This window comes from Euprymna scolopes, chromosome 45, assembly GCF_053919585.1.
Source record: "Euprymna scolopes isolate OS-2025 chromosome 45, ASM5391958v1, whole genome shotgun sequence".
Classification (NCBI taxonomy): Eukaryota; Metazoa; Mollusca; class Cephalopoda; order Sepiida; family Sepiolidae; genus Euprymna; species Euprymna scolopes.
In genome coordinates, this window is record NC_136526.1 from 58,102,185 (window position 1) to 58,111,286 (window position 9,102).

Here is a 9,102-nt window from a genome sequence, read left to right on the forward strand (position 1 = left end):
ATGCATTAAAAGTAACCAGCCACCTCTTCCCCCACTGTACCACGCGCTCAAGATCAGAGGAGAGAGAATCAGAGAGAACTTTGTCATTTACGGCCTTTGATGTGTTGCTATAGATAGTAGTGTCATCAGCATAGATGTCAACGAATGATTTAAGTATGTGTTTTGGGACATCATTGATGTAGATCAGGAAGAGAGTTGAAGTCACCGCAAATGTGAATGTTAGCCGAAGGATGAGCTGACAGGATGTGGTCAATTTTCTCAGATATACTCTTAAAGATAATAAACCCACTGTTGTGGGGAGATAGAGGGCAAATATAAAAGCACATATAAGGTAAATTATGGGACATAGTTGCTGATTCTCTGTTTGGAATGTTACTTTTCACTGCCTTCGTTCAGGATTGTACTCAGCACCTTTTGGGTAACTGTAAACTTTGATACAACGTCTAGGACCACTCGGCCATATGTCCTTAGGAACAGAGAATCAGCAACTATGTCCCAGAGCCTAGCTGGAGTCCGAACACGGTACCCCCGTAATAATATTAAATGGTTGGGTTCGAGACTTCTAACAAACGGTTCCCCAGTTCGATACAAAACACCTGATGAAGGCCGGAGGGCAAAACGGTCGAAACGTTGTGACTATAACAACCAAGATGAGGAAGTCAGTCCGACAATCTCAATCAATAATTGCTGTTTCTTTGTAGGTATGCGATGTCAGCGTCTTAGCCATCATTCTGATTCCAGTCCCTCCCATTCTTCTTTCAAAGTATTTGTGTGTTTTTGTGTTGTTCCCAGTTTGTGATATCAGCGTCTGGCTCTGAGATGTCATCAATAGCCTGTGCAGGACGTACTCTCAACAACCCGTACTCCACATTTTTTGCTGCTTCCTCTTTTAATCATTGTTGTTTTTTTTTTAAGTCTGAGTCTTTCTACCTAATCATTGACGTCATTCTCGAGACCCTGTCCTCCACGTCTTCATTTTTTTAAAGTCACTGCAGATATTCGACTGAGATCGGCTGCTCTCCATATTGCTTTCTGATGGACTTTTGTTTGTTTCCATTCCTGCACACTTTAACATCATCAGTTTATACAACTAAGAGAAACTCTCCATAGCCACCTGGATGTCAAAGACGACCTCTGCACGAGCCTTTTCTAGTCTCACACAAAAACACGCGTTCACATTTCAAGCTATATTACTTGTCATATACATACGTGCACACAAACATATGTGCCCACGTCCACACGTACATATATTCACGTTCACGTATATACACACATGCGACACCGACACCGACACACACACACACACACACACACACACACACACACACACACACACACACACACACACACACACACACACACACACACGACAACACGTAAATACACTGGAGGCCTTTCCCTTTCTTTCTCCTTAAAGCAGCCTCCTTTGTCCTGACGACTACTAGCTATAAACATGTGTAAACGGAACAATGTTCTTCCTCAACAGACCAGACAAATGTCTAATCTTCGTCTCCACATCAGGTACTCTTTTCATGACTACTATAAACACGTGCATGCATTAATCCGTTTCTCTCTTCTACCAACGCTACCGACGAAGATAACAAATAAAGTTGTTTATAAAATGTTTAAATGAGACTTCCTTTTGTTGTTTTCCTTATTAACTTAAATTTATTTATGGAAGTATCAGACTTTGCAAAATAAATTATGCTTTCAATTAGATTATACTTTTACAGTAAAATTCAAAATTTGATTGTGCACAAACGCTATTTTTTAAATTCTCTTTTTAAAAAAGTTTTATCCTCTTTAAAAGGAAGAATAGAGCGGAAAGCATCTACTAAACGTTCACTTTTAAAAATATATTTATCATATCTGTAGGTGTAGTCATTTTGTTCGCATATAAAAGAATAGAAGTTTTGAATAGAAAAAAAAATGGCTTTGGCGTTTCCATTAATGTTCTTTTGGAGTTGACAAGATAACATATTTTTACTTATGCTGTAATTATCAATTTCTAGTGTTAATCATCTACTAACGCTACTAACGAGGATAACAAATAAAGTTGTTTATTAAATGTCAAAATGAGACTTCTTTTTGTTGTCTTCATTATTAACTAATGTCATCCAGGTTCGAGAAAACAAAGCTGATTATTTACGGGGAGTAATCTATGATGGTAACCTTATACACAACTTCGCATGGGTACTGAGTGCAACAGCGATATTGTCGCTCTGGAAAAGACTAAATTATTCCAGTTCCGTTTGATTAAAATTGTTGTTTTTTGCATCATGCCATCTACAAGTTGGCCAGTTGTACACAAATCCAAAGATCGATAGCAGCCTTCTATCATGTCTGAAAGCAACACAATGTTTAACAAGCAGGATTGGAGATGTGCCGCTCTACAACTCATGTTCTCTACCGATCAAAGTTATGATAACATAACCATTGTTAGCACCATCAAAATGTAAATCTGAACGGTTAAACACGTTAAGGCACAGCTCAACAAAGTTTTCGGCTATGGTTTTGGTCTTTGGTGTGATTTCAAGTCAGGACTACATCCAGTCATCTTACACTTTCGTAGCTGGCTTGAAAGTCAACACTAAAGTGTGGCTGGATGTGTTGAATTTTCATTTTTTATGGAAGTATCCGATTTTGCAAAATAAATTACGCTTTAAATTAGACAATACTTTTACAGTAGAATTAAAAATTTGGTTGTGCACAAACGCTATTTTTTAAATTCTCTTAAAAAAAAAGTTTTATCCTCTTTAAAGTGAAGAATAGAGCGGAAAGCGTCTACTAAGCGTTCACTTTTAAAAAGATATTTGTCATATCTGTAGGTGTAGTCATTTTGTTCGCATATAAAAGAATAGAAGTTTTGATTAAGAAAAATTCCATTAATATTTTTTGGTGTTGACAAGACAACATGTTTTTACTTATGTTGTGATTATCAAGTTTTAGCGTTAATCATCTCTGGCTTTATGTTCATGAGTTCCATTAATAATAATCTCACTGCTGATGCAATTCTCTATCTATATAAGAGCCAGATACGTCCAAAGATGGAATACTATTGCCACATATGGGCATGAGCTGCTAGAAAAGACTTGTCCTGCCTTAATAGGGTTCAAAATAGACTTCGTGGCCTGGTGGGAGATGTCCTTTTCTCTTCGCTGCAACCTCTATCTCACAGAAGAGATGTTGCGAGTTTGTCTCTGTTTTATCGTTATTTTCATGGAAAGTGTTCAACTGAGCTTCAATCTTTCACAAAAAACACTAGACTAGCTGAAAACATTATCAATAATTTTCCCCACTCTTTATCTGTACCTAAACCTAAACATAGATTCCATGATCAAAGCTTCTTTCTTAGAACTGCACGCCTGTGGAATTGTCTTCCGTTTTCCTGCTTTCCAGCTGTCTATAATATGGTTGTCTTCAAGTCCAACGTGAACAAGTTTCTGATGAGCCGTTCCACTTAAGTTAACAAATTTACCGAACTTCCATTACTATCGATTACTATATTGTCCTTTTGACTACTGTACACTCTTTAACCCTTATCCTTGAGTGGCCTATCAGCCTTGATAAGTGGTGACGTCTATGTAAAAAAAAAAAAAGACTAGAGATTACCGTTGAAGTAACAGTCAATTTTATTCAAACTCTTGGATATAAAAGAGTTGTTTGGTGGAGATTCGTTTGTCGAAAGTGAATGTGGTATCTTGGAGTTCCATTTCACCTGGCCGCTGCTAGCGAAGGACAAAAAAAAAAGAAAAATAAAAAAAGAATAATGCGTGTTTTTATGAGCAAATCTATCTAATAAATTATCAACCCAGCTTTCTTGGAAGAACGTGTCATCTCTGCTGCATAAAAACACTCATCTCTGACAGAGAGTTTACATTGTCTGACTAATATTCAGCAACAAACTGAAGAATTTCTGTTACTCTCGAGTGTCACTGAGGAGGTATTCAAGCGTACTGATACTCTTGTACGCCAACTTCAGGCAAGCTTTTAATTTTTAAAATCACTATGCCTTGAATAATGCAAACATTTCAAATTACACAAAAATTATTACATATTTATGTTCGTTATTTTTGCGCATGTTCAATGCCAAACCATAACTCAACATGACTTAAAAGACACATCACTGTAAACAGATGCAGGACGTTTGATAGACGATTAATAGACTTAAACGATTCGACGGCTACATGGCACAAGAGACGAATTCAAAAGCAAAACTTGAGATTATAAGAAAAAAAGAGTGTACAGTTGAAATTACAATATAGATTCGGTAAATTTGTTAACTTATATGGAACGGCTCATCAAAAACTTGTTTACGTTAGAGTTGAAGACAACTATATTGTAGTCAGCTGGAAAGCAGAAAAACGGAAGACAATTCTATAGGCGTGCAGTTCTAAGAAAGAAGCTTTGCTCATGGAATCTGCGTTTAGGTTTAGGCACAGCTAAAGAGTGGGGGAAATTAGTGATAGTGTTTTCTGCTAGACGGGTGTTTCTTGTGAAAGTTTGGCGATGGGGGACCATAGAATGGAGCTCAGCCGAGCACTTGCCATGAAAATAACGATAAAGCAGAGACAAACTCGCAACATCTCTTCTGTGAGAAGGAGGTTGCAGGGAAGAGGAAACGACCCCCCTCCCCACAAGGCTACGAAGTCTATTACGTTTGAATGACAAGGCTTAAAGCTTTCATACAGATGCTTTAATGAATTTTTATTTTACAGCTTAACATCATTATTACACAGTGAAAACTTCATAACGAAAGAGACAGACACAAGCAAAATGATTAAATGACGATTTAAGAAAGGAAGTAAGTGTGGAATCGATTTAAATTCTTTCATTGCTAATTAACAATAATCGTAAAATAATATTTGCTATAATTCACCTGCCGGCCGTGTATAATAAAAACTCGGGGCTTCTTTACAGCCTTGTCATATTTATGTTGATCCCACAGAAAAAGTTAGTCCCATGACCATTCAATTTAAACACGCAATTTGTTGAAACTGATCTATACCCCAAGGAAGGAACAAAAAAAAAAAAATGTGAACAATAATCTGTAATAATTTTGTCATCATAGCAACACATTCATCTATGAGAGCGGTGACAGTTTATTAATACAAACTTTGAAAACAGAATTCCCCAGATTACAGAAGAAATATTGTTAATATCAACTCATTTGTAACAGGTAATCAAGGACCTGTAATGTAAGACATATAAGTAGAACTCTTTATGTTTTATAAAAACATTTTAAAATACGTTTTTGTTTCAATCATCAGCATGCACATACAAAACAAGAGCAAACTGCATCCATTCATACAGATTTTCAAATTCTATATAAAACGATACAATATTCTGTTTAAATGTAAAATTCACAAAAACCTTGTTAGTTTAAATTAAACAGAAAAATACAAATAAAATATAATAGCCCAATTACATTTACACATTTATTGTACACTGACATTTAAAGAACAACACAACACAGTACAATGGAGACAGTTCAATAAGACTCACCGGCTGGTGGAATAAGTCCTTAGAGCTCACCTCGTGGTGGAAAAAGGTTCTCCTCTCCTTGAGAGGGAAAATCAACACGTCTGCCCGTGACCAAAAGTAAAAGACACAAGCAATATATAAGGGGCAGATTACTCCTCCCCGGTGTCCTCTAATCTTTAGTCCCCTACAACCTGCTTTATAAGCGTCTTTACATGAGTTATTTTTGCTAGAAAATCTACTATGAGATATGAGGATTTTTGGAAACATGTTGATGGCTTTCATATTTTCTGAGTTAACGACTATAAAATCCTTGTTGTTGTTGTATTTCATGAAGTAATTCAGTATATAAGCTTTTAGTGGGGTAGTTGTACCCCAGCTAATCTTTTATCTTATAGAACCCTCGATAAAAAATGACAAACTCCTTTTAACATTAAACCTTTGCAAGTCTTTATTCCACGAGATAATAGTGGTGGAGCTCGAAGTTCTTGAGTCAGGTCCACGTCGGACTGTCGGTGCTGGGCGAGGAGGAGAGGAAGGTGTGTCTTCGCTCACGGCTCTGTGCTGACTGTTGCATGTCCCCCGCACTCTTTTTGGGGACAGTAGGATCAATGCGCCCTGCCTGTCGATTGGCCAGTCTATGGCCGAAGAACTTACAGGGAAGCATTGATCCGCCAGAGAGTATAGTTCATGGGGGGGGGGTTGCTACAAGCTTCCCCAAAATTTCAGGTTTTAGTCGTTTTATATAGTATTTCTGAGACAGTTTTAGATTCGCCCTGTTCTTATTATCTTGTCCACTATATCACCAGATCATCTCAGACGATCACAAATGGCTATACATGTTTTAAATCATTCTATTAGCTTTTTTTATTTTATAAAATTCAATAAACATTTCAACTTAAATAAAAGAGATCGATAATATTATTAATGTTCAAAAAGTGGTCCTGGATCAAAGCCATCGGTTTTGTAGTTTAACCTGTTATTATCTCAATTATAGTTCTTCATTATTGAATAATTTTTTGTATATCTTTTATCGTGAAAAAATATTTATGAAAGTCACATGTATTTCCTTACATGCTTTGTTGTGTTTGTGATTATGTAGGATTATTAATGTTATATGTTTCTTTATAGTGAACAAGTTAGAATAACACATGTTGCCTCATATAATAAGTATCAGGAGAGGGTTGCTATGACGGTAACTGATACAAAGAAGTGAGGATGAACAAGCAGACCAACACAGGTTTGATGGCATAGGAAATCCACAATCTCGGGATTGGAAACTAGTGAAAATACAGTCACTTATACGATATGCAATATAGCATTAAATTCATTAGGCATTTTATGCAATATGCAATATCGCGTTTCATTCAAAAGTTCAGTCCATCAACGACCGCAAATAGTACATTCAATTCTAGGAAGCTTAGAAGAAATTCAGACAATTTATAAACTACAATATGCAGATTTTCTTTAAATAAATAATTCTACCAAGACATTTCATTTCAGCCAATAAAATTCCATGAATCGCTTTTCATTCTCAATCTCACAATGAGGTCAGTGTAATGACTTTTTCTTAAAAGATTATTCAGTTTAGTAAACATTGTTCAAACTGCAAGTGCTTACCTTATCTATATTACAAATACAATTTTGCTTATGACATGTAAAAACCGAACAATAATTTCCCTGGTTTTTTAAAATGACTTTTGTTTCTTGCATTTTCTACTTCTCCTACTCCAGTTTTTTAAAAAAATAATTTTCTCTTTCTTATCATCTGTGTAAGTTAATTGATGATTATTTGTACCTATTTTGTTTTGCAGCTGAATGAGATGAATTCGTTATGAGGATTGGTATGACGTTAACTGATACAAACAAGTGAGACCAAGCTAGGTTCGATGACATACGAAATCCATTAACTCAGTATTGGACAACTAATGGAAACACACAGACACTTATGCAATATGGATTACAACATTTAACTTCGGGACAAGATCAAAGTGTAGTATCTGTTCTTCAGATGCTGCACTTCTATTTCTTGTTCTCGTTCGGTGGAGGAGAAATCCTTCACGACTGAGACAATTTTTATTTTTGTACCTCTTCTCCACGTTAAAAAACGACCCTGGTGTCTAACTCTGTCCCGTGGGGAGGCATAGTAAATAGGTACAACATTTAACTTATAGTTAAGTCCAGCAACGACCGCGAATAGTACAATCCATTCTAGGGGGCTTAGAGGAAAATCCAGACAATTTATAAACTACAATATGCATATTTTCTTTCAATAAATAATTCCACCAAGACATTTCACTTCAGCCAATAAAATTCCATTAATCGCTTTTCATTCTCAATCTCACAATGAGGTCAGTGTAATGAGTTTTTCTTAAAAGATTATTCAGTTTTGTAAACATTGTTTCTACTTCTATCCCAGTTGTTCCTTTAAATCATTTTCTCTTTCAATTTATTTTTCAATCTTCATTTTGACTGCAATATTACTTGTTTGTTGTCTTACACTGAAAAATTTTAGTTTTTTCACTAACAAATTCTGACAACGCATTTCACCAAAGAAATTACTTCTTCCTCCCAAACATTACCTTCACCATCACCGACTCAGCTAGAATTACTTTTTTTTCCTGAAACGAGTTTTGTTTGAGAGAATAACACAAAATATACAATAGAATTTTTATAGAAAAGCAAAAATACTTTTAATAATTTTTTTTATATTGTCAAATAATTTTTGAAAAGAACATAAAATAAAACGTGGATTTATTTTCTATATTTTAACAAAACCTCATACAAAATGCAGTCAACAAATCAACCTCGTAGGAGATTTCCTTTTCTCTTCGCTGCAACCTCTATCTCACAGAAGAGATGTTGCGAGTTTGTCTCTGATGTATCGTTATTTTCATGGAAAGTGTTCGACTGAGCTTCAATTTATGGTCCCCCCTCGCAAAACTTTCACAAGAAACACTCGTCCAGCTGAAAACAGTATCAATAATTCCCCCACTCTTTATCTGTACCTAAACCTAAACGTAGATTCCATGAACAGAGCTTCTTTCTTAGAACTGCACGCCTGTGGAATTGTCTTCCGTTTTCCTGCTTTCCGGCGGACTACAATATGGTTGTGTTCAAGTCTAAAGTAAATAAGTTCTTGATGAGCCGTTCCATATAAGTTATCAAATTTTCCAAATTTTCATTACTAATGATTACTATATTGTCCAATTTCTACTGTACACTCTTTAACCCTTATCCTTGAGTGGCCTCTGGGCCTTGATAATGTGGTGATGACTATGTAAAAAAACAAAAAAAAACTAATGAAATACAATATTTCATACACAAATTAGGATTCAATATAAAACTATCATAGGAAGAACGTTTTTGACATGACACTGTTTCAAATCGTTTTTTGATTAGAAAATATTTTCTTCTGACTAATAATCCATTTTCAGAGTATATTGTGTAAATCACGAATTTTATTAAAAGGTTTCATTATTGTAATTATAAAAGTTACATTATTGTAATTATAAATGTCTGAAAGAAAATTGACAAATATACAAATACAGAAAATTTGCACAAATTTTCTACATAGTTTGGGTGATATTATTGTTCTATTAAAGTAGGAAAAGATAATAA